Raw genomic sequence first — 27,856 nt, 5'->3', positions numbered from 1 at the left:
TGTCTGGAAAATCTACCATTGATGTCAAAATCCCCTACTATCACTGTATTATTGTCAGTCTCCTCCTTTATGTCCATCAAGATTTGTCTTACATCTTAAGTGTTCCTATGTTGGGTGCATAAATGTTACAAGGGTTATATCTTCTCGTATTGCTCCCTTTATCATTATGTGGTGTCCTTCTTTGTCTCTTACTATAGCCTTTGTTTTAAAGCAGTGGTTCTCAACCTTCTGGCCCTTTAAATACAGTTCCTCATGTTGTGACCCAACTATAAAATTATTTTCATTGCTACTTCATAACTGTAATGTTGCTACTGTTATGAATCCTAATATAAATATCTGATATGCAGGATGGTCTTGGGCGACCCCTGTGAAAGGGTCGTTTGACCGCCAAAGGGGTTGAGACCCACAGATTGAGAACTGCTGTTAAAGTCTATTTTGTCAGATATAAATATTGCTACCTCAGGTTTTTTTCCCTTTCTCCATATGCTTCAGTTAATTTATTGTCTCTTCAGAATTTAACTGGTGATTAATCTGGAGTTTAAAAATTCATGTATATTTTTATTTCTAGCAATTAATTATACTTCCCAAACCTGCAAGGTAGGTTTATAAACTCTATTACTGCTTAATTGTACTTTAATATAGTATTTTATTAATGTAAGCATTTATATGCTCTCTGTGATAACTGTAATATTTGTAGCTTTTGCATTTCTGTTTCTGCATTTTATTGCTTCTGCTCTCTTGCTGATAGTGCTTACCTACTTTTGTGTTTTGTGCTTTTTATTTGTAATATAATCCTGAAATTATTCTTTGGAAATACTTGATTCTAGATTTAAATTTTGTTTCCAGAGGGAAAATTTGCAGTTCATATGCAATGTACTAGTCCTAGGGGGCTCTCATAATTTGGGGCCACTCTCAACCAATTTTTTGTTTGTACTTTTTTTTTCACTGCATCTATAAGTATTAATTCCAACATCATATCTTATTGCAGCAAGTATTCCCATTATTTCACTCTGTGTTGAGAGTCCCCTACTTCCCTTGGTTCAATTATTGTAATAATCAAGTTTATTAGGTTAAAAGTAGTTAAAATTAAACCCCACAATTTTAGTGCTTTAAGAAAATAAAGGATGCTTTTCCTCATGCCATTTCTGATGTGGAATGGGCAGTCCTCCCACAATTTTTAACTTTAAAATATAGAACACATTCCTTCTGGAAGTGGAGTACATCATTGCCACCCACATCCTACCTGCCAGATGCCATGATGCAGTTCCAAACTGCATGGGAGGCTGGGAAATGTAGTCTTCCTCTGTTGCCAGGAGGAGGAAGGCATATGATGAATGTATAATATTATCTCTGTCACATCCACTAAGGTTGAAAGCCTCTCAGTTGTCCAGCATTAGGTGGAGGTCTCCATTCTGACTTCCCAACTTGCAACTTGCAGGGGACCTAGGCTTTTTTAATGCTCCCCTAAACCAGTGTGCTCAGTTGGAATCAAACCCTTGGAAATGCCAATGTTAGTGCTTTAGGGCTTCATGGGTTTTTACTTTGTTGATAATTCTAGCCTCTAAGAATTTCCTGATTTTTTCTGCTAACTCACCAGTAAATTTTTAATATTTTTCTTTTAAAGCATATTTTGTGCACTATTCTTAGGTATTCTGTAACAGGAGTGTTTCTTAGGACAACTAGTGGGACGTATTGCTTAAAATGGACGTCAACTCCAGTCTTTTTGAGAAATTATTCTGCCTCCAACTGGTAGCCCTACACTGTGCTTTCTCATGTTGAAGAAAAAACTGGGCAGTTCCCTCATTTCAAAAGCATCTGACTTATTAGGGGTGCCAGAGAAGCTGCTGCTCCTGTTCCCTAGTAGTACATGTCTCGCTCAATTTTATGTTTAATATGAGAAAGCCAAGTTATCCCCAAATTATTTGAATTAAGTTTCCAAGGGGTTGCTATTATCCAGTTTTCATTTAGACCAGTAGGATATCACCTTTCTCATTGTTTTCACTTCCAGATGTCCTTCAGGAATTTATAGGAACATTCAATCTGTGGGGAAGGAGAATTGATTTTATGACACAAAATAAATTCATAATGACCCATATTCCACTGTAATCTAGGTAACATAAATGCCATTAAATATTGAATTATAGGTAGTGTATTAATTTTTCCTTATTTATGAAAATTAAGTAAAGCTCCCTTGTCAGTAAAAATCAGTTGAAGACTTGAGATGTGATCCAATCCAAAATTATTATTAGTCTTTGTAGTTATAGATCATAAACTGATCTACATGCAATATTTAATTACTTCTAAAAATTATTATGTATTTTTTTCAGAAAAAATATTAATATGGCATAGTCACATTTAAATTCAATGGCTGTTAACTGGGACTATATATTCTCACATATTGTCAAACAAATTTCTGGTGTAAAAAAATGGACTAAAATTGCCCTAGCTGGTTTGGCTTAGGGGATAGAGCCTTGGCCTGTGGACTGAAGGGCCCCAGGTTCAATTCCAGTCAAGAGCATATGCCTGGGTTTTGGGGACTCGATCCCCAGTGCGGGGCGAGGGTGCAGGAGGCAGCTGATCAATGATTCTCATTATTGATGTTTCTATCTCTCTCCTCTCTCTTCCTCTCTGAAATCAATAAAAATATATAAAAAAATGGATTAAAATTACTTTTGAATTTTTTTGTATATCTTAGGAGGCAACATCTGATTGAACTCTAGGATTTTAAATCTAAATAAGCTTTCATTAATTCAGTGTCTTAATAAAGTCTCATGTTTTGTTATTTCTAAAATAATTATTTATGACATTTCTAAAATCTCAAGATGGAAAAATCTCTTTAGTCACAATTTTTTTTTTCTATTTTTGTGAACTGACTTCTGGAACTTCCCCATAAGTGTTTCTATTGAGTAAAATCAGTAACATATAAGGTAGGCCTAAAATCTTTTCAAATTCTTTTTTTCAAATTGTATCTTTCAGCTCCTCAGCTAAACAGGTTGATATTCCCTGTTAAACATTTCTATATTGCTTCCTTAATTCTTCCAATTACTGGTCTTGTCATTTGGGCCCATTATAAGGAAGAAAAAGTGTTCTTTGCTATGATCGTTACCATAAATTCCAAAGAGGGATTTAATAGGAAAATTCTGAGGTAGGTTGCAGATTTCTTATTGTGTAAAAATATCCCAGTGCATGATTAAAAACTAGAGTTTGCCATGTAACTGCAAATACCCATCTCAGAGTGCCACGTTTGCCTGTGGGAAGGTGCAGGGGAAGCCTGTCTTTTATTCAGTGGGTTCACTATTGTGCTGTTGGATGTCCAGGGGCAGAAACCAAGCAGGAGAAACAAGTTACTAATTGCAAAGTGTTAAAACAACAGCCAGATTGTTTCTTCTTCACTTACTGTGCACAGTATGGGCTGGCACTGCTGTGGTAGTTTAGAGATCTCAAATGCTGTCAGGAAAAACAAACCAAGCCCTCCAGACAGAATAAATGGATGAAAAAGCAAGCCAGGAGGAACACTAAGAATTTATCTGCAGTTAACAAAAGAATAATATATTTGCGAAATGCCTTTCTTCTATTTTGCTGTCTTTGTTCCTGTGTATAGCATAAATGTTGATTTAATTAGTGGTGATTCTTTTAATATGTAAAATTTCCTTTAAGACCCAAAAGCCTATGTAGCCTGCATGATCCTGATTTAAGAGTTCATATATTACTAAGATGATTATTGAAAGAAGTGATGTATGAAGTTTTTCAGTGAAAACTGAGTAGATAAAAAGGAAAAGAAAAAATAAATTATATTTTATTACACTAAACTATTTAAGCTATTTACCTTAAACAATATGTCACAGGATGGACATTTGTGTTCAATAGCCTCTCTTCCCTTCCCCTTCCTCTCCCTCCCCACATCCTCACTTACACCCCATCTCCCCTTGGCCCCCAATAAGAAATATTAAATCTCTGGAAATTTCTTTTTGGAGAAGTTGTAACATTAATCACTGATATTATATAGTTGTAATACGAATCACCAATATTACAGCATACATGTAAATTTAAATTGTTAAAAAAATTCTTGTCATAGTGACTGGAAAACAAAACTTTACCAAAAAATTGAGTCAATTAGCTAGTTTTATTGTACGTTGCTTGACTGAAATGACCAAATGATCAGTTTTATTTTTTTCCGTTGTTTGATTGTTTCTATACATTCCTTTGTTTTCTTTTCTTACTCAGTATAGGTCAGATTTTATCTCATCATTTTCATAACATTTTCAAGAGGTGGGTTGGTGGTTAAGGATCTTTCTATTCCTCTCAATTAAGAGTGCTTCAAACTGGTTTTCACCTTTAGAGGGGTTAACACGTCTTGTGGTTTAATTTCAAAAGTAGAGATGGGAAAAGGTTTGCTACTACTAAGACACATTACTATAAAAACTTATATAGAAATGTCTCCATAATAGACTCTTTTGCTATCTAAAAAGTTATTTACATTAAAGAGTGTGTAGGCCTGGGGTAGAGGGCCTGGGCAGGCTAGAAAGGGTCAATAGAGGAGAAAAGTATCCCAGTGCATGATTAAGTATATGTAATACTTTTAACAATAAAGATTTAAAATAAATAAATAAATAAATATCTGACCACCAAAACAAACACCAAAAAAAAAGAGCTTTAGCTACAAGATGACTAATATGGACTGTAGGACAACATTTGTTTGTACAACTTTGAGACACTTAGAAAGGGTTCTTCTGAACTAGAAAGATGGCAGAAAAAGCTGGGAAATGAATGTAAAATGAACATACTGGTTTATAATACAAGTTCAGAAGCCAATCCTCTTGGTTTTACCATAAGCATCAGATTCGAAGCTTAAGGACTTAGTAGAAGTTATGTAGCTAGATTTTTGGTGAATAAACATACACCTTTCAATCTTCTCCAACCACTAAATCAATGTATAGCAATAAAAGGAGCCAGATCAGAGAAGGGAAATAACTCAAATTATTTTATTATTTTAACATGTGCAGCATATTTTATTGTTTTAGCACAATTGTCCTGAAACTTATCAAATGTTTTTGTGTGTCCAGGATCAACAGACTGATTATGCTTTTGACTAGATATTCAAAAAAAAGTTCTTGAAATAATGAGTGAATGTGATACCGTTATAATAACCTGGTTATTGAATAACAGGAAAGGAGTAAAGGAAAGACTAAATAATATAGGCATGCCGTTTATACAGCTTTGCCAGGAAGCTGAAGTGAACACTCTCCAGGTCTGTTCTCTGCAAATCGCTGGGGGAAGGAACTGGACAATAGATGTATGCCCAGTAATGTCTGGGTGATGTGGGAACATGCTTACCTGTCAGTCGCACCCTGTCAGTTGCACTTGGGAACAAGTCAGTGGCCAGAATAGGTGTGGCCACTGCAAGCAAGGGAAGATTTAATGTTTAAACTCCTGAACAAAGAGAGTTGGTTCTCTTGGCTCTCTCTGACTACTGTTGCCGGGGGAGAGTTCCCCTTCATTCAACCACGTGACCCACAGCCATGTAAGACCCACACAATGGACCAATGGACTGATTAGCCTAATGCTGCACCAGACTCAATTCCACCTCTGGATATTAGCCCTACTTTGGTCTCTGCTGTACCCTCAGCTGTGCCTCTTTCAGGACTTGGTTAAGGGGCATGGGACTTTATAACCCATGAATTATATTCCATGCCAATAAAAGCCATTCACTCTCTTCTGTGAGTCTTAAGAAACTTCATTTTCTGAAAATATCACAAGAGTCCCCCTCCCCCCACTTCCACTAATGTCTGGGAAATTGGACCCACTGATTTATGCAGCAACGGATGACTGAATACTTCTTAACATCCCCCCAAAACATATATGCATAATACTATATATGCCTTCTAGGTATTACATTATATATTATGTATATTGTATTATATATTTCATATATATGTATGTTTGGTAGTGTTTGGTGATTTGAATTGACTTTATATTTTTGTATTGCTCCATACATTTCACTTCACAGAATGTTTCTGACATCCTTTTCTCCTCCTTGACTTAATTTCCTTTATCCATTAGGACACCAGGTCCATGAAGTCATTTCATTCAAATGTTGCTCATTCTTCTACATGTCCATGTTTTTTAAATTTACTATATTTCTAGATCAATTAGGCATTTTAAAAATATTTTTGAGAGATTGTAAAGAGATTGTTCTTCTTCCATATTTCTGTAGAACTCATTAATAATGATTACAGGCTAATGGAGTCCAGCTATGCTCTCCTACTTTTTAAAAATGTCTCTCTTCAAAGTTCAGTTACTCCCCCATATTCATCAAAAACTTTGGCTACCTGCCAAATCTACTTGTTGGTGTCTCTATTCATCCCTCCCCCTGGATCAATATTCCTGTTTCTAGCCCTCTTAGTGCCTTAGTATGAGAGGCTGTTATTACATTCTAAACCACATAAGCTATGCTCTACTCATTAGATGGTTAGACCATAGATTCTCATATCAGATGGGAATCTAAACTTTTCCAATCTCTTCTATCACTAAAACTTCAAACACCTCATCAGAGTTCTACATTTGTCATCTTACTATAATACATTATAGTCACTCTAACTCCTAAAAACTTGGCATATTTTTCTTTAGAGCACTCATCACTATTAAGAATTATTTATTTGGTTGCTTAATTACTTTATTTTTCTCTCTAGAATGGAAATTTTTGGATGAAAATAGTTTTGTCTCATTCACTAATAAATCCCTAAAGTTTACAGCAAAGCACAATGTAGAGAAGACATTAGATAGTATCTGTTAAATTGATGAGTGAATAAAGTAATTCCAGTGGATTAGGGAGGGATTTTTTTAATGTATTGTGTATCAGATTAACAATACCTCTCAATAATTTCTACAACATTCTTTCCCCCAAATCATCTCAGAAGCATACATGTTTAGGGTGACTTTTTCCTTTGGAGTATGTTTACAAATATGAACTATAGTAAATTAGGCACATTGTCTTTTATAATTGAACTACACTTTTGTAATCCTGTCTACTTATTGATCACCCTCAGTGAAAAGACTGAAAACGCTAAGGAGTCAAAAGAACAACACAAGTATGCTTTGTAAGCCACAAGTATGCTTTGGGAAGTGACATATATGCTATTGAATATTTTGGAACAAAGCCTAGATAAATGACATATGAAATTTCTTTTGCATTTCACCCAGAAACAAGAGTACCCCCTAATGCATTTTAGTTGAAGTCATCAAAATAGGTTGCTTTATTTCCTTCCCTCTGCATACTAGAATGTAACTCCACTTTTTAAAAAGGATAATTCTCATTGTAAAATGAAAATTAAGCAATGATATGAGCTTTCAATTGGTGCCGGTGTTACTTATTTACAAAGTATTACTAGTATGTACAGTGTAATTGAGAGTCTGGAATGTCAGGATAGCATTATATTAATCTTTGTGTCCCTCCCAAAGCAAAACACTGTGCCTGACATTTAGAAGGCACTAGTGCTTGTAAAATGATTAATCAAATTTTCACTCTAGAGATCCGATATTTAATATGTATTTTTATTCATTTTCTTAAAATTAGTTTTTGCTTTCTTGTCTTTTGTTGTTGTTAAAGTCACTTGGTCTATGATGAATTATTTAATTAGGATTAAATAATATGTAGCTGTAAATCCATTTTATCATAGGAAGAGCATCCTGAAACCAGGATTTTAGGGCTAGATGGGTAATTAGAGACCAGCCAGTTCAACCATTTTATTTTACAGATGTGGGCACAAATTGTCCCAGAGACTGAAGTTGACTTGCCTTGGGTTTTACAGCTTTTTAAATTGAACTAGAATCTAGGTCATTCAGTGCTGGGCTATTTCCATTATATTAGATGATCATAAAACACATTCAGAGAGTAATATAATAAACCTATGTTGTGTGATATTTTCTAAGGCAGTGATTCCCAAACTCTTTCCATGGCATACCCTAATGAGCAATTTTGAGAATACTCTCAATAAATCTAAAGTTGTTCTTCAATAAATTACTTATTAAAGCACTATATATAATTTTCATAATAGAAATGTAAAAAACAATATAGAGTAATAACACTTTAAAATAATATTATTTATTTTTATTAGTAGTACAAAGATACTTTTCTGCTTTTATTCAAAATTATTATTAAAAAATTTCAGAGAATGTAGTATATTTTAATATGCTTTATTATTTTGGAAGATATGGTTTAAATACCATTTGATAAAGTGATTTAAAAGTTAGGTTTTGAGTTTAGTTTATTTTGATTCTTGGTTTTAATGGCTGTCATAGAAGTAGTAGATTTAAATGGGAGAAGTTCAGTGTATAATACAACATGAATAAATTCTGGGGAGCTAATGTACTGCATATAACTATAGTTAACAATACTGTATTATTTACTTGAAAGTTGCTAAGAGAGTAGATTTTAAATGTTGTCACCACACTCATACACAAAATAGTAATTATGTGAGGTAAAGGTATTAACTAACATTACTGTGGAAATCATTTCATTTTTGCAATATATGTATGTGCCAAACCATTATGGTGTCCACTTTAAAGTTATATAATAATACATGCCAATTATATCTCAAAAAAGCTGTAAATTTTTAAAAATATGATAATAATGGAAGAAATCTTTCATTGGTTGCGGTTAATGCAACACAGTATTCACTTTTAAATTGCATACACCATTTATGCAAAGATTTGTAGATGGAATTCATCTTTTAAATTCTCATGTCCCCTGGGAGTCAAGAATTTATTCTTCATAACAAAAATCTAGATTTTGAACAAATGGTATAAATATCAAAATATTTTCTTTGGATTAAAGTGACATAAGCTTCTCTTTTTAAATGTTGATACAAATTTTTACAGTAACTGCACATAAGGACAGATATTTTAAAAAATTTGTTTTCTCTAAAATGTTCTCTTCATAGCAGAAAGTTCTTTTGGAAACCAATTACTTTCTTACTCATAGTTAAGGTCACAAATACTCTATAAAAATGTTCATTGTAAATAATATATAAATTCAAATTTCAAAAGCTTTTTAGATATTTTCAATATTTTTGGCAACTTTTTGTCAACTATGGCTAGACTAGAGGCCTGGTGAATGAACTTTGTGCACAGGTGGGGTCCCTAGGTTTGGCCGGTGATAAGGGCCTAGTGGGCCGTCTCACACAGTCCTGACGAAGCTGGGTCAGCCAGGGCCCGGGGGCCTGCCAGCTGCCTGCTGGGGCCTGCTGGACAGGGGGAGGGATGTGGGGAGGTTGGCTGTGGGAGCACACTGACCACCAGTGGGAAGCTTCTGCGTTGAGCATCTGCCCCCCGGTGGTCAGGGCACATCATAGCGACTGGTTGACTGGTCGTTCCAGTCACTCCAGTCGTTAGGTCATAATGGTCACCTAGGCTTTTATATATATAGATCATTATTGTTTCTCTCTCAGTGGCTAATGAGGAGCTGGTAGTAGGGTTTAGAAGATTTAGTTCTGCAAATCTCTATTGCTAAATTTTACCCCTCCCCTATATCATCAGTCCATATTTTTTTTACAAAAGTGTTCTATAGTTAGTTACCCATTTAATGAGGCTTAGTTTAGTTAAAACTGGAAATATCATACATAAATCACCTTCCTGTCCACTGAAATATAATATACTATGCTGAAAGCAAATGAATGAGTGATAGTACTAAGTCAAACTCTATTGTAAAACTTCCACACTTCCTTTGGGAAAGAAAGCCCACATAACAGGAAATTATCTGAATTACATATCTGGATATAGACTGAGTGAGGACAGCAATATGAAATCACATTAATAGTTGAATGCCAGTAAATATTGCTTTTTCTGATTCTTTCGATTAAAATATGAGTAGAGATTCTAATTGTTTTCTGTAACCTTAATAGATCATTTTGCCTATATACCACAATACTATCATTGTGGTGCTGTTTACCTAATCTTAAAACCAGAAACAAGACTCTAATTATCTAAAGAGAACTTATGCAGAATAGGTACCTATCCAGATATAACTAAGTTGACTATTTCTATCTTGGTTAAGTTCTGAATTCTCTTAGAGAATTGTCTGAATTTTTCTGATGCTTTGAGTGTCTTGCTTTGATTTCTACTAGGAAATTATTTTTTTTTGAATTGGGACTTAATTACTATTTTCTAAAAATAAATTTTTTACATCTGTAATTGTTCAACATTGAAGTTTTATTGATACTTATGATGCAATTCATACAATATGGTCAGCAAAATACACAGTTCTATTTGTTTATTACTTAAGATATTGCTTTCTTTCATTTTGATTATTTTGGAGCTATTCTTACTCTCTCTGCTGTGAATGTCCTGGGAGCTGCTCAAGATTGTGTGATTTGAAAGGTGGTTAGCTCAGATTGGATGAAATGTTAATGACCTGGCATTGCCAGTGTAGCTCTATGTACATGTCCTGCTGACTGTCATTTATAATAGCTTTTTAAAACTAAATTTTAATACTTCAAAAATTGTGTGTTATAAGTGTTTTTCATTTCCCATCATGTATAACTGAAAGATACTAAACTTTCATGAAAAGTGATCTTAAACATGATGATATAGATATAACTTGGGTATCTGCTTCAACTGTGCGATTGCATTAATATTACAAAAGGTGGATTCCTGCCCTGGAACATGTACACAAACTCAAAACAGATCCAAGACTTAAATCTAAGAGCTAAAACTATAAAACTCTTTGACAAAACATAGGTGTGAATCCTTATGATCTTGTATTAGGCAATTATTTTTTAAAAGTATGACAGCTAAAGCATAAGCAATTAAAGAAAAAGATAAATTGGATTGCCTAAAAATTGAAATCTTATACTTCAAAGTACACCATCAAGAAAGTGAAAAGACAACCCACAGTGTGGGTGAAAATATTTTCAAGCTATATATGCAATAAGGATCCAGTACCTAGAACATATGAAGAACTTTTATTACTAAACAGTAAAAATTGGCAAAAGATATAAATAGACTTTTTCCCCCCCAAAATGATATACAAATGGCCAGTAAGCACATGAAAAGTTGCTCAACATCATTAGCCACTAGGGACATACATATTAAAACCACAATGGAATGTTACCTCACACCCACTAGGACGGTTATCATTTTTAAAAAAGGAAAATAAGTGTTGGCAAGGATGTAGAGGAATTGGAACCCTCATCCATTGCTGGCGAGAATGGAAAGCTGTGCAGCACTTTTGGAAAAACAGTTTGGCAGTTCCTCAGAAAGTTCAGCAGAGTAACCATCTGATTCAGCAATTCTACTTCTAGGTCATCCCAGATAATTATTTGGCAATAGAAAGGAATGAAGTATGGATACATGTTCCAACATGGATAAACCTGGATTCAATGGAAACTATCACTTATCTCCCCAGGAAAAAACATGCACAAATATACAGACATAAATTTCTGGGCGTTCACAAGCCTCCTAAACACATTCATGAAACCCCAGGGTAAGAATCCCTGGTCTGCGAGATGCTGGATGAGATGATTTGACCATAAATAGTTCTTTGGCACCCATCATTATAGTAGTTAGCACATTTGGGTGTTAATAACCGCCAAAAACAACTACAACGAAAACAAAAACAAAAGTTAGCATTTATTGGTAATTTATTCTATGGCAGGCACTGTACTTTGCAAGCATTTTTCATTTGATTATTCCTCTGTTACAGATGTCTAATAACTCCAAAACACTTACTTTTGATGTCCTGTTTGAAAAATGGTAAGAATAAAAACCATTCTGCATTATAGTAGAAATGAGGACTTCTTTGGTATCAGTTTAAGCAAATTCTGCTATTAACTAGCTTATATGACTTAGAGTAGTTATTTAAAGTTTCTATCCTTCAATTTTTTATCTATAAAATGGGAGTGTAGGTAGGGTAGAATATCCTTCTAATTTTTTTGTAAGCTTTTATATCAGGGGTGAGCAACCCCTGGCACACGTGCCAAACATGGCACGCCAGTAACTTTTGCTGGTACGCGAAACCCTTTCTTATAAATCTTCCATTTACAATTGTGAATCTTTGTTCTCAGTGATGAATTTTGTTATGTCTCGTAATAGGAGTAGCCTGACGGATGAAAGTAGTAGCTCGTGCATATCTCTGAAGGTCACAAAATATAAACCTGATGTAAAATCTCTGTCATCAGTGATGCAGCAGCAAAAGTCTCACTGATAATATCAAACGGAGTCATAAAGTTTTCTGTCAGTGTACATGTATACATTAAAAAAATAAATGTATTTTTCATTATCATATACTGTTTTTGTCGCTCGAATGAATTTTAATATTTCTTCAAGGTTCTTCACATACATACACCTTAAGAGATATCAAGTAGGCGTAACATGATCTCAAAAAATTAGGGTTGGCACGCAGAAGAATTTTGAGTCAGAGATTTTGCTGGTTTTGGCATGCACTCACAAAAAGGCTGCCCACCCCTGTTTTATATGGTGTTATTCTAATTTAACTTAAATTTTTGTTTGTATGAGTGTGTATGTACATATATACACACATTCATATATGATAAAGTGAGAATTATTACTATTGTTAAAATGCACTTAATAAATATGTTATTTCCAAATCAAAATAAACTGAATTTCAGATTTTATTTTGGAAGGGATACTAAAAATATCTAGATAATGTGGCCTCCAAGGCCAGGACCTTGTGGGGATTAGAGATGGTAGGAGCCCAAGATAAGAAAGGAAGTTTCTGCTTTGTTGATCTCTAATTCTTCCACAACAAATGTTTTCCCCAAGGTGAGAAACAATTAGTGCTAACTCTTTGCTTAAGCACCAGAGAGACTCTGCAAATGGACTAGCTGGAAGGTTTCAAAGGAAGATCAAGTGACTTGTGAATACACTTGTAGAATCAAAGCTAAGTTTTATTTGGGCTATTCCCATAGCGTCTTATTTTCTGAGTAAAAATTTGCCTTAGCTAGAACTTTTGTGCCTTTCTTCTTTCTGAAAGTTTCTTAAGTTATGTGTTAAGGCAAAGACAAAATATCAAGCTGTAAAATTGGCTCCTCTGTATGAACCTTCTAGTTGCGTAAAAGGAAAGTAGAATTAATGTCTCCAATTTAAATGTATTTTCCCTGACAACTGGGCAAAAGTGCTCTAGAGATGAAGTTGTAACCAATCAGGCATTTTGCTACTAAGATAGTACTTGCCTGCTTAAAAATGGAGAAAGATGTCTGTGGATAATTGAAGAGTAGTAGTAGTCCAGAAAGGGTCCAGTGAAAATAAGCAGTTGAAGAAATGTGGAAGAATATAAAAAGTTAAAGGAAAAATATAAAGAGAGGTCAGAGACACTGGTAGTTTTAACTTAGAAAGTACATTGTATCTTACACAGAGATGGAGGGACTAGAATACTATTATAGAAAAATTTTAATAGAAGATGTGATGAGCATAGTCTTTTTCTCTTTTGTTTGCAATGAAAAGAGTTTTCCAGTTTTAATGTATTCTTGTTTTTGAAATGACAGTTTAAATGGTATGCTCTCTTCCCTTTGTTTAAACTACTACTTCCCCTTCAAGACACAACTTTTGTTGAACTGATTTCCCCCTCTCCTGCTGAAGGTTTGATCACTGTTTCCTTATGATTTCATTATACTGTGTATATTTCTATATTCTGTGTATGTATCTAACATACCACATACACATTGTATTAGCAATCATTTTTATCTCCAGGTTTCCTGTAACAGTGTACAAGGCCCTTGACAGAGGATCACATTTATTTACTAGCACCTGGCCTAGGTCCTGATACATTGCATTCAGCCAATATAATAAAATATTTAATGAAAATTTATAACCCACAGTCCTTAAATTTTAGGAGTTACAGTATTGATAATGATTGTGATGTGATTTTGTCATCTATTCAAAAGGATACCTCTATGTTGATTCTGCAGCAACCCAAATTGTAGGCCCTCTAGACTTATCCTCTTTGGAGGCTAAGGAAACCACTCTATTCTTTGACAAGGTATCAGAAGCTTATATAGTCTAGAGCCATGGTCGGCAAACTGCGGCTTGCAAGCCACATGCGGCTCTTTGGCCCCTTCAGTGTGGCTCTTCCACAAAATACCACGTGCGGGCGTGCACGGACAGTGGAATTGAAACTTCGTGACCCATGCGCAGACGTCGGTATTTTGTGGAAGAGCCGGTATTTTGTGGAAGAGCCACACTCAAGGGGCCAAAGAGCCGCATGTGGCTCGCGAGCCGTGGTTTGCCAAGCCTCAGTCTGCCGTCCACTGGTCTAGAGAATAGGATGACCCCCAAAAAAGTAGGTATATCAGGATTTTAAAACATATGATACACACAAAATAGAGACTTAGCAAAGTCTCAGCAGGAGTAGGAGAAGGCCAGACTATGTGTGAGGAAGGGGTAACACACAGATTCTAACTTGGAAATAGCCTATTGCTTCTGGACATGTATGAGTGTGACAAATGGATCTCCAACTGTCCTTACCATTCCCACTGCTCTTTGCCTGCCTGATGTACCAAGGCAAGTGAGGATAGGAGGAAACTTTCATTAACAGTCAGAAAAAGATTGTTGTTGACCTGGGTCACAGTAGTTGAGCAGGTCTTATAGGTAGAAATAAAAACATCAAACCATTGGAGAATGGAAGAGAGAGCTAATCAAAAGAAAATAATAAGGCATTCCATCTGAAAATTTTAGTGAAAGGGAAAGAAATGTAGGAGAGCAGAATAGTTGGGTCAAGAAAATGATTTTCTTACTTAGAACTGAGAAAATGCTTTCAAGTTTAAATGTCCCATAAAGAGACCCAACCATTCAGTAAAAAGTGAGCAGGGAGATGCGTACTGAAACTAAAACTCCAGGTTATAGCTGATATGTGAAACTATCATTAAAGTGAAGATAGAAAAGAGGAGGAAATTTGGAAATTAATTTTTTTTAGAAAAAAGACGATCTTTTATGTAAGATTAAACATTCTTTTGTAATAACTAAGATCTATATCAATGGTTATCAACTTCACCAGCAGTGAATGTTGCTTTCATCTGTTCATTCCTTCATTGTCTTTATATTTTGAAAGAGACTTCTAGCTCAATAGCATTTATTAACAATAACCCATTTCTCATTAAATACTATAATAAAAGACAGCTGCCCATTAGAGGTTCTCGTGAGCATGAAATAAGCCAAAGAACTAGCCTACACACCTGTCATTTCGCAGAAGATCAGGAATCATCTGATTCTCCAACCCTCCTGCCATTTTATTAAGAATTCAACCAAAAACAAAGTTCAAATTCTGGTTAGATTGTGTGTTATGATCTCACATAAACACATTGAGCTTTTAAAAGTTATTGATAATTACACAATGTGCACTGTTTAAAAGAATGCCCCTTTCAGTAATGTGTACTGGGAATTTTCTCTGTTTTTATCACTTTCTGAATTTCAGCGTTGAATTCTAGTCAAAATCTTTCCTCTCACATGGTTCCATTATACATATAGATATTAGTTACCAATGTTCAAAACCTTAGCTGTTATGATAATGACTGGGTAGACTTGCTTGTGGTCATCAATGCTCAATCTTATTTTTGACCACAATTTCCTACAGAATTGAATTTTAAGGCTTTTCTAAGAAAAGCTATGAATTAAAATAGAATTATTTTTCTTCATAATCACTATCATTCTATCAGCTGAAGAGTGAACTGGGTGTGACCCCAGCTGGGTTAGTACATGGAGCAGGCCCTCTGTCAGTAATGGAAGAACCAACTTGAGAAACATATTACCTGGGGAAGAGTAATTAGAAGTGGTCTTTGATTATGTGATTAAATAATTAGTTTTTTAGTTAAATTGAAGGAACTTGGTTATTGTGTAAGAAGAAAGAACTCAAGGCTTTGACACCATAAATTTCATATACTGGAGTGAAGGAAAAGAGAAAAACATGGTTAGTTTAGTTCCAATAAAATGCCTTTTAAGTAATAAAGAGTGTATTATAATGTTACTAGCTAAGTAGTTTACTACTATTAACTCCTATTACTGCTACTGCTGTTATTACTACTAATACCAATAAGAAGAGCAGCAGCTTCGATCATTTCAGGAACACCTACGTTTGTCAATGCTTGACATTTTAAAATTGTCATTTAAAACTCTTCCAACAGCTTGTAAAACACTACTATCTCCAATCTAGAGATGCAGAAATTGAATTTGGAGAGATTAATTTTCTGAGGTGAAATTGTATTAAGTGGTGGAGCCTGGACTGGCCAGAATTGATTACCTTCGAACCCCATAGTTTTATTTCTTTTTATGTATTGCACAGAATCCATAATAAAGTTCCTGTGAAGAAGTCAAGGAAGGAGGCAAGGAGAATGCCAAAGAACTAGCCTACACACCTGTCATTTTACAGAGGATTGGGAATCATGTGACTCTCCAACCCCCTGCCCAGCTGAATATTTGTGTAGAGGAGTTGTTTTTCTTTCCTTTGCTTATTTCTATGTGGCATGTGTCCTTTTCCCTAAGCCAGTTCATTCTTGGAGATGAGATCATACATATAATTCAACTTTGTGGTGTTTTATTTAGGCTTGAGAGACCAACTGTCTGCTATCCATTGTTCAGTTCCTGTTCAATGCTTAGAGACTGATATTACCGCGTATATTAATTAGAGAGACTGGGACTTTGAGCAATTTCTATTCATACTAAAAATAAAAATCGGAGCCCCAGCAGAAATGACAGACATTCCCAGCTTCAGTAAGTACAAATTTCTATTTTTAAATATATTTTGCCCCTTTTCAGCATGTTGAGGAAATAGTCATTTTTGAAGAAAATGAGAATCATAAGCATCCCTTTTCTAATACATGTGTTCCTTTCTAAAGCAGAAAGATCATTGAAATGATAAATCCAAATGGTACATGATTTTGGTGAGATTAGCAAAGAACAAAATCTTTTGAGATAATTAGCAGTAGCTCTTTTGTTCTTTTTGCTGCTTTATTCATGCTCCTTCCCTCTCAGTTTGGAAGCCAAGGCCAATTAATATTCATTAAAAAATATCAAGCTCATATTTTCTTATATCTATCTTTTATAATATTTGACATTTCTTACTGTGATAAATGTACAACTCTGCCTACACATACTTATCCATATTTATTTTTTTTTGTTTTTACCTATAATAAACATAAAAGACATCATATAAAGGCATTAAAGAAGAATATGACTATAAATTATTCATTTAATAATGCCTAGGAAATGGCTACAATGTTCTCAGTGAGGTGCTGTGTGAAGCAAAAGTGACCCAGTTATTGCCTTTGTTGGACACAGGTTTGGAAGGAGCACTTATATATATATATTTTTGGATATGCTTCCCCCACCACCATCTCACTGGTTATTCTGTGCTTCTGGAATACTTTGAAAGAGCATAGGACTCAGTGTCAGACTACAATGTATTAAACCTACCTGGTTCTGAGCTCACTCTGAACCTCAGCTTTCCCTTTTGTAAAATGGGGTGATCATACCTTCTCCAAGGGCAATTGTCAGGTTATATGAAATACTGTATGTAAAGAGCCCAGCATAGTGCCTGACAGAGAGGCAATTGATATTAGCCTCTTTTATTACTACCATCTCTGTTTCTTTAGGTCTTGGGGGATATGTACCTATATATTGTAGAACTAAGGATTCTAGTACTGAGACCCAAGGACTTTGAATTAGAAAACTAAGAGGCTTGGCTCAAAGGCCAGAAATAGGGAGCTAAAATGATCATATATCTGGGAACCGAGAGTCCTCAGCACCACGAGGCATTCAGGTGCACCACTTTATGAAGGAATAGTTTTCCACCTATGTTTTAAAAGATATTAGTAAGTTGAAGTCAGCATTAAGCAAAGGCATAGTTAATAGGAAAAGAAGAAAAACCATTAATCACAGGAAAGGAATAACAACATTATATGACTAAATGTCCATCTCCAGTTGAATCAGAAGTCCCCCCCCACCCCCACCCCCGCCCAAGTAGTTTTCTGGATGTTGTGATAGTCATCATAAAACCATATATATAGTATGGCACATAGCTTATGCTCAATATATATTTGCTGAACAAGCAAATGAACAACAAAACCTATGCCCTTGATTAAGTAAAATTGTAAAAGGATCACTAGAAATAGTAATTTATAAGAGGTAGGAGAATAAGTTAACAGCTTTAAATTTATATATATATATATATATATATATACACTAGAGGCCTGGTGCACAAAATTCGTGCACAGGGGCGGTCCCCTCAGCCCAGCCTACACCCTCTCCAATCTGGGACCCGCGGGGGAAGTCTGACTGCTGGCAGTCGGACATCCCTCTCACAATCCGGGACCGCTGGCTCCTAACTGATCACCTGCCTGCCGGCCTGGACACCCCAAACTGCCCCCTCTGCCAACATGACTTTTTTCCAATGCTTGACTGTCCAATCCTTGTGTTCCTGTGCGAATTGGAGACGTTTTATCTTGGTAACTGCAGACAGCAAGGGTGTTCAAACAGGCCTTCGGCTGTTTTGCTGATACTTGCTCCATGGCTCCAAGCGCCAACAATCATCCCACGTTCGAAGGCTGTTAAATCGCATTGTTTACCCATATCTTCAAAAAAAAAATCACTTCTACTGTCATGGTAAACAACCTGCTTCCCTATTTATAATGGTCTGGCCCTCTAGCAACTTCAGTGAGAAATTATAGCTAATTTGCCTACAAACGTCAGGTGGTCATAATAATCTGGCCACTCAGTATGTGTGTGTGTGTGTGTGTGTATGTGTGTGTGTGTATTGGTGAGGATTAGAAACTTGTACTGATTCAGCATGAGTTAAACTTTTCAGAAGATACTTGAGCTTTCGAAGCTGTCAATCCCAGAGTATATGGGCAGTTACTTGTCTAAAGAGAAAGAATTTAACTACCTAATTTAATCAACTAAACATTTTCAGAGATATACTATCCCAAGTACAACATTCTAATCTACAGTGACCTTGTATTACCTGAATGGACGACCTGGATTTTATTCTATTATCATGCAGTCCTTGTTGTCTGGCAACTTTAATCGGAAAAATGTGTTACCTTACAAAGAGAAGCATATCCATTGGCTTTGGAAGTTCTCCAAACATGATTAATTCATTCAAAGCTTTTTAAATGTAATGTTGAGTTGTTATTCAGTTTGTGATAAAGGCTCTTGTTGAATTTTTTTTTTGGTTAAAATTTATTTCCTCATGAAAAAAAAGTGAAATGGTCAACAACCTAATGTCTCCTTATTCCATGATATCATACTTAGAAAACTGAAGAGTTTAAGCAAATATTTAAAGTTTATAGACCTCTAGGGAACCTACAGAACATCTAGTCCAAACCTGAATATCAGGAACTAAAAACTTGAAGGACAGGAAGAGTAAGTGTTAGGCTCAAGGTAGTTCACCTTGACTAGCAAACCACTGTTATTTCTACTGAATATTGATGCTTTATCCTTAGCATTTCTTCTCTTTTAGATAAACACATTTATGTAAATTTATTATACATAAATATTCTTAAACTTAACTTAGTGATATTTGCTTTTTATTTAGTATGTTTACTTTCTCTTAGTTAATTTATTGGTCTGCCTGTCTTTCCATGACCTATATTTTAACATGGAATGTTAAAGAAAAAACAGAAATAAAGATAGTTATTTGGGAGAAGAGCCAAAATTTGATAACTATCAGTTGATTGGTTGTTAGCAGCACTGAACTATGTTGTATTTCACCCCAAGTAATTACTCTTTAGATCCTCCTGTTTTCCCCTAAAATACCACACAACACCAATCCAATGACAAGATAGTATTGTTGTTTTGTTTTTTTGTGTGTGTTAAAATTGGTTAAAATTCTCCTACTATTTTATCTATACTGAAATTTTTTCACTCAATTACCATTTAATAGAAATATAAACATGTTCCTTTCCAATGATGTGTACAGATCTGTATAATTTTTCTATATGCAGCCCCCTTTAGAGAAATAGCAGCGCAATCAGATAGTAGATAATATGACTTATGTGTCTGATAACCAAAGAAGTCTTGCAATGAGAAATGGATGGTAAACATTAGTAGAGCCTACCTTCCTCAGATAAAATTGAGCCTCTGCCTGTCAGCAGTGCTTGACAATTTTGCTCAGCTTGATAATATATGTAAACTCAGCTTACTTTTGTTAAAAAAAAGTAATTTCTTTAAGTAATATAGTTTATGGCAAATTGTGGTAGAGCAGTGGTTCCTAACCTTCCTAATGCCATGACCCTTTAATACAGTTCCTCATGTTATGGTGACCCCCAATTTCATTGTTACAAATTGAACATAATTAAAGCATAGTGATTAATCACAAAAACAATATGTACTTATATATGTGTTTTCCGATGGTCTTAGGTGACCCCTGTGAAAGGGTCATTCGACCCCCAAAGGGGTCGCGACCCACAGGTTGAGAACCACTGTGGTAGAGGAATCTTATCTAATAAAGAGGAAATATGCAAATTGACCACCACGCCATAACGGTCAAGATGGCTGCACCCACAGTGTAGGCAGGGATTCCATAACATAAGATGGCTGTACCCACATTGGAGGCCGAGTTCCCATAATGAGCCTTAACGAGCAATCAGCAGGGACCTGAGGCTGCGTGGCACTTGGCCAGGGCAGGGGACCTGAGGCTGCGCCCCCCACCTAGCGGAGCTTGACGGGGGACTTCAGGCTGCACCCCATGCCCCGGCGCCAGGCCGTGGGACCTGAGGCCATGGCCCCCACCTGGCAGGGCTTGATGGGGGACCTCAGGCTGCAACCCCTCCCCGGTGCCGGGCCAGGGGACTACAGGTTGCATCCCCCGCCCCAGCGCCAGGCGGGGTGACCTGAGGCTGTGCCCCCCACCATACAGGGCTTGACAGGGACCTCAAGGCATGCCCCCTGCCCCAGCCTGGGCCGGGGGACCTCAGGCCACGCACCCCGCCCCGGGCTGCGGGACCTGAGGCTACGCCCCCTGCCTGGCGGGGCTTGACGGGGGACCTCAGGCTGTGCCCCCTGGCCTGGATGAGGGGACCTCAAGGCACACCCCCCATCCCAGGCTGGGGGACCTCAGGCTGTGCACCCTGCCCCGGTGCTGGGCCAGGTGACCCGAGTTTGCTCCCCCCACCCGGAAAGGCTTGACAGGGGTGGGGCTGGCCGGGTCTGGATCTAGCCCAATGCGGGTGGAGCCGGCCAGGTCTGGGTCTCATGTGATTTTGAGGCGCACGTGGGGGGGCGGGGACTTGACTCTGGTTCCCGTGGCACACCCCAGACTCTGATAGGAAGAAGATTTTCATATACATTTTACTAATTTTCTTTCATCTCTGACACTTCTATTATAGAGAAAGGGCAAATAGCAATATTAAAATATTTCCTCTAATTAATTCCCTTTTAATGTGCATGAATTTTGTGCACTGGGTCACTAGTAAAAAAATAACAGAGAAACATTGTTGTTGCTTATTTTTATCAAAATAATAAAATCCCAAGACAATAGTGTTTCTCCTGTTCCTTATCACTAAAACTAGAGAGGTCTAATTTAGCCTTTTAAAAATTGTTTATTTAGGATATTGGTGTGTATTCTTCCTTTAAAAAAGGTCTATGTAACATTCTTCTTTTTAAAAATATCTATGTAGCCCTGGCTGGTGTTACTCAGTTGATGGGAGCATCATCCCTTACACTAAAAGGTTCTAGTCCTGATGAGGGCACATACCCAGGTTGCAGGTTCAATCCCTGTTCAGGGCATATGCAGGAGGCAACTGATTGATGTTTCTCTCACATTGATGTTTCTCTCAATCTCTCTCTCTCTTTCTCTCACTCAAAATCAATTTAAAAATCTATGTAACCTGCAAAATGAATGCTCTTGGCTTCAGTTTCTTCATCTGTAAAATTATAGATATTTGTAAGGTCACTTCCAGTTCTAAAGGTCAGATACTATTACTTAGTTATTCCACAGGAAACAATTTCTTTCTGTTGAAATAGATGTATTTGTATGCATGTGTTCAGAAGTCCTCTCCATGTTGTACCAATTTATTCAATCAAATTTTAGCAGGTGCATACTACTTGCCTGACAATTTGGATGCACTGGTGTAAATCAAGGATAGCAAACTTTGGTCCCCAGTCTGAATGTGGCCTGCTGCCTATTTCTGTGAATGGAGATTTTTAGAACATTGTCACCACCATTTGGTAGGTATGTCTATGGCTGCTTTCACACTACAGTGCAGAATTGACTAGTTGTGAAAGAGAATATTGCCTACAAAGTCTAAAATAGTTACTAGCTGTGTTTTTTTACAGAAAAAGTTTTCAAAACAAAAATATACTTTTATGTATATACTCTTTTTACTGAATCTGTTACAAATTTTTATTGATTGAACTATTATAAGGATTTTTGTTGGTGGTGTTCTTGGATATGAGTGTATGTGTCTGTGTATTTGGTCTTTCTGGCATTAAATTGAACCCTTGTTTTGTTCACTTTTTTCAATATATTATTCTGTTCCCTGCTAATATTTAAATTTATTTTACATTAACTGATCAACTGGAAACTGGTCATTTCACTTAAAAGCCAGTAATGTCTGGGTAATAGTCCTGATGCTACTGAAAGATGACTGCGAAATAGCTTAAATCAAACTTGCATTTTTGTTCATGCCAACACTGTCAGTGGATTGAAGAGCCATTTCTTAGTTCCATATAACTCTGATAGGTTGTACTAGAATATTTTCTTTTTGTGAAAATCATAATATATGCAAATTATCTTGTATTATTTTAAATTGATATTTACAGTACTTCTGGAAGTTTGAAAAATAAGTCTTATTTCATAACTGGAGGATAATTAGACTACTTTTTTCTCTCTAAAATGGCCTTTTCACTTAATGTCTATTGTCAGTTTTCTCCTTGCTTTTGTTCTTTCATATAGTCTTTTTTTGAGGAAGAACAAAGGGAGAGAAAATTGCAGGAGCCATAACAGTCTGCGGCATGCGAGGAAAGGGTCCTGCTTTAGTTAACATTGAGGTTTGATACTTGCTGAAGCTCCACCGTTCCCCTCATCTCCTCAGGAAATTAGACTTAATACAATATTTGCAGTTGACTCTATTATATAAGAAGATGATTAATGAAGATGACATTTCCCTTGATTGTTGTGCTCTTTAAAAAGCTATTCTCCACGAAGAGCTCGCATTTCTAGGCTCCAGATGGAGATAACATTCTTCGGTGAAGTAATACAGATGAACTGTTTCACTAACCACTTTTTCAGGTACAGATCCTATCATGGTGCTTTCTTGTCAAACTCATCAGAAGAGATATTTTCTTTGAAGCACTGCACTCATTAGTTTCTGAGCACTGAATTTCATGACCCCCTTTACTTTTATTTAAAGTCCATTAAAGATGCTAACACTCTGCCTTAAATTAAACCGAATTGTTTCAAAAATTTCAGGAAACTTTTGTTGGAGAAACTTCAAAGACTTCAATTGTAGCCTAAATGGTAATTCGGGACATGAATAGCTAAGAGCAGACAGTTTACCTCCCAAATAGTTACCTTTTGGGTCACATAAGCAAGAGGACTGACCAACTGCTCTGATCTTTTAGGGATTCCCATATCCTTGTCCCTTGGAAGTGGCATGCAGCCAGTTTTGCTAATCAACTTCAAACATAAAAAAAAACTTAGATCCATCTGGAGTTATTGGAAGCTAAATGGGCAGGAAGTAGTGCTAATGTAATTGCAGTGTGGTTTTTTATAGGTACAGAAGGCAACATAGATGCCCTAATAGCTGGGACTGGACTAGATTTATTTGTTAATTAACTATCGAGTCCCTCGTATACAGCAGTCATTGTATTCTAAAGGAGCTCAGAGTTAAAGTGATCCCCAGAGGCCTGTGAGGGCAGGACGGACCCATAGAGGACCCCAGAAAATGACATCAGTGGAATATAAAAGATGGTTTTGAGGGGATAAATCTTCAAACACAATTTGAGGCATGCAGTCTAAATGAGGCATTGTTCCAAAAGATAAGGCTGAGATTCAGAGTCTAGGTATAAGGGCACAAGACTATACCAGTTACTGGGCAGACGTGAGAGCCTTTGGGTTGGATGACAGGGTGGAGAAGTGGGATTGGGGCTGGACAGGGGCAGTTCAGAGCTCTGAGCTGTCCAGTGAGAATTCATCTTCTTATCATTGCAGAACAATCCAGGGCAAGAACCTGTGAAATAAAAAGCACATACTCATTCACAGAAAACTTTAATGAAATGTTTTTGTTTATTTTTAAGCTCTTATGGAAGTTTTTGTTGTAGTATCTCAATTTAGGACACCAAACTTATTGTAGTATCTCAATTTAATGACCCCTTAGGGATGGTCTTAAGAATAGAAGCTATGGATTTGCAATTAGAGCATAATGTGTTTTCATATTCATTACTGCTTTGAAGTACTTTAAAATAGGTTTTGCCCACTCAGGTAAAATGTATTCCTTGCAATTGCACTTAGACTATTGCTTAGTTAAGCCTTTCCCTTATGTATTCTGAAAAATCAGCTTTCTTTTAATGCTGTAAATACCTGAATATAAATCTCATATTACTGAAATTCAAAATAAGTCTTAGAAATATTTGTTTGTCATTCTAAATTAGGAGAAATGACAAATTTTTCTTTTCCATTCTATATAAAACCTTATATCATTGAAATGAAAAATTATCTATCAGCAAGAATTTATGTATCGAAATAAACTTAGGAAGATCCTACTCTGAGCGTTGTGGTTCTGCTATATACAGGGATTCAAACAGAAGACCTGCCCCTTTAGGGAGATGAATACATTTTCTCAAATATCCTATATAATAAAGATGTAATATGCAAATTGACTATCACTCCAACACACAAGATGGCCACCCCCATGTGGTCAAAGATGGTCGCCCCCATGTGGACACAGATGGCTGGCAGGGGAGGGCAGTTGGGGGGGACCAGGCCTGCAGGGGAGGGCTGTTGGGGGCAATCAGGCCTGCAGGGGAGAGCAGTTAGGGGTGACCAGGCCTGCAGGGGAGGGCAGTTGGGAGTGACCAGACCTGCAGGGGAGGGCAGTTAGGGGTGACTGGGCCAGCAGGGGAGGGAAGTTAGGGCCAATCGGGCCAGCAGGGGAGCAGTTAGGCATTGATCAGGCTGGCAGGGGAGCAGTTAGGCATCAATCAGGCTGGCAGGGGAGTGGTTGGGGGTGACCAGGCTGGCAGGCAGAAGCAGTAAGGGGCAATCAGGTAGACAGGCAGGCGAGTGGTTGGGAGCCAGCAGTCCTGGATTGTGAGAGGGATGTCTGACTGCCTGTTTAGACATGATCCCAGGGGGTATCCCTCGAGTGGTCCCAGATTGGAGAGGGTGCAGGCTGGGCTGAGGGACAGCCCCTACACACATGAATTTTGTGCACCGGGCCTCTAGTATTTTAATATTTCTAGAACCTGGGCAGGTCTTTGATTACAAAAGATTTTTTCCAGACATAACTAAAATTTCATACATCTTTTAAAGTTGTCATTTAATTGGTGATGTGCCTTGCAATTGAGGATATTTGGAAAATAAGAAAATATGGCTTTTAAGATTCTTGGACATGCTCATATTTCAGTTATCTGCCCTTTTGGATCTATCTAACTTCAACCATAAGTCTGATAAGCTTTTTTCTATCGCTAGGAAAATAATCTGCTTCTGCTCACCTCTTCTTTTGGCCATTTACAAAACACTTTTTCTTGACAACTTTATCCCCTTTCAATTCCTTTTCCTGGTTCTGTCAGGAACCATTACCATTTTTCCTTAAGCTCTTCAATCCATCCTTGAGTTTCACTGTCAAAAATGAATTTGAGTTTTGATCGAATAAAATGGGCTTGCTCAAATTTTCTCCTAGTATCCACCACACCAAACTACACCTTTACCAACTTTTACTTCTATTATTTCTGTATAAGAAAATGATCATTTTATTTACCCCCATCTCTTTTGGGTCTTTGCCCCATTATTGACAACATCTTTCTATAATAGCCTCCATTTTATTCATATTGATTCCTTCTCTTCAGATTTGGACCATAATTGACTCTCATAAAACAAAATTGCCACAAAATAAATTAAAAAAGAAAAATAACCTTGCCCTACATTTTGTTTACAAGTTTGCTTTCCTTCTATTTACCACCATCTCTTTAAAACAAATTCACTATTATTGCTGCCTACCTCAGTTCCTTAGTCCTTCCTCAAAGTTCATAAGTCTGAATGTACCTTTCTGGTGAAATTGCCCTCAGTGGTTAATAGAACTGCCCCGGTTACAACATCTAGTAATCCTTTCTCAAAATTTATCCTTTTGACCTGTACAGAACTTTCACTGATCCTCTTCAGAAACTGCTACTCCTGTTTCTCTTAGTTTTTCTCAGCATCCTCAACTGACTATTTTGAATCTATTTTTAATTGTTGCTATCTCCTAGGTTTCCATGTTTTTCTTTGACTCTTTTTGCTCTATACCAGTGGGTCATGCTCTAATACCAGTGGTTCTCAACCTTCCTGATGCCGCGACCCTTTAATACAGTTCCTCATGTTGTGGTGACCCCCAACCATAAAATTATTTTCATTGCTACTTCATATCTGTAATTTTGCTACTATTATGAATCATAATGTAAATATCTGATATGCAGGATGTATTTTCATTGTTACAAATTGACATAATTAAAGCATAGTGATTAATCACAAAAACAATATGTAATTATATATGTGTTTTCCGATGGTCTTAGGCGACCCCTGTGAAAGGGTCGTTCGACCCCCAAAGGGGTAGTGACCCACAGGTTGAGAACCGCTGCTCTATACTGTAATTGCACTCACGTTAATGCCTTCACTTAATCTCTGATGTGCCGGTTGCTACAAAATCTGTATCTCCGTGCTTCCTAGATATCCTCACTTGGATTGGTACCTCAAACTTAAAGAGTCCCACCTGACTTTCAAAACTTGTTGCTCTATAGATTGAGGAACCAAACTAAAGACTGCTGGTTATCATCAATTCCCCATTGTTAATTCAGTATATCAAACAACAAGCCCTCCTGATTCCACCTTAGAAATGTCTTTTCCTAATCTCTCTCCTCTTTCCATTCTTATTACCAATTTTATACTTCATTTTTTCATTGCCATTTAAAAACATATCGAACTCCTTAGCTTGCCTCAAATATGTTCAAATCCTATTTTAACCTTTTTAGTGTATGCTCCTGATGCTCGCTCCCCACCCCCATATTTGCCATCGTGGCCCATACGTCATCTCCTGAATAATAATTTAAGGAATAAAATGTTTAAAAGCTTAGTATTTTTACGCTTTGCATTATTTCATTTTCTATGCTTGCACTGCCCATCTTTCCTTCGCAGTCGGGTAAAATTCAGCTCATTTACAAATACCAATACAAGTGTCCTTATCTTTGTGAAAAACTTCCCTACTTTTTTGCTCAGGCAGAAATAATTCTATTATTAATATCCCTTCTCCATGTCTCAACTGTGGCTCTTTTGTTTTTAAGAAACAGAAACTTAGTTACATTAGGTTATGTAGAGAGATATTCATAGGAAAGATAAGATAAAAGGTGCTTCACTATTTGTATTAGCTCTATACTGCTGTGTAACAAATTGGCCCAGAAGTTTGTGGCTTAAATCAATACATTTTCATTATATCACAATTTCTGTGGGGCAGAAACCTGGGGCTGGCTTAATTGTGCCTTCTGATTCATGTTTTCTCAAATTGCTGCAATTAAGATGTCAGTCCAGGGTTTGTACTTTTACCTGAAGCCTTGAATGGGGAAAGATGTACTTCTAAGCTCAATTCTAAACTCTCAGTTTCTTGTGAGATGTTGGATTTGAATGCCTCAGTTCTTTGCTATGCAGTCTTCCCTAGCATGGCAG

The sequence above is a fragment of the Myotis yumanensis genome, unplaced genomic scaffold (assembly GCF_028538775.1).
Source record: "Myotis yumanensis isolate MYYU_CA2020_CCGP unplaced genomic scaffold, mMyoYum1.0.hap1 SCAF_3, whole genome shotgun sequence".
NCBI classification, from domain to species: domain Eukaryota; kingdom Metazoa; phylum Chordata; class Mammalia; order Chiroptera; family Vespertilionidae; genus Myotis; species Myotis yumanensis.
This window is presented reverse-complemented; position numbering follows the sequence as displayed.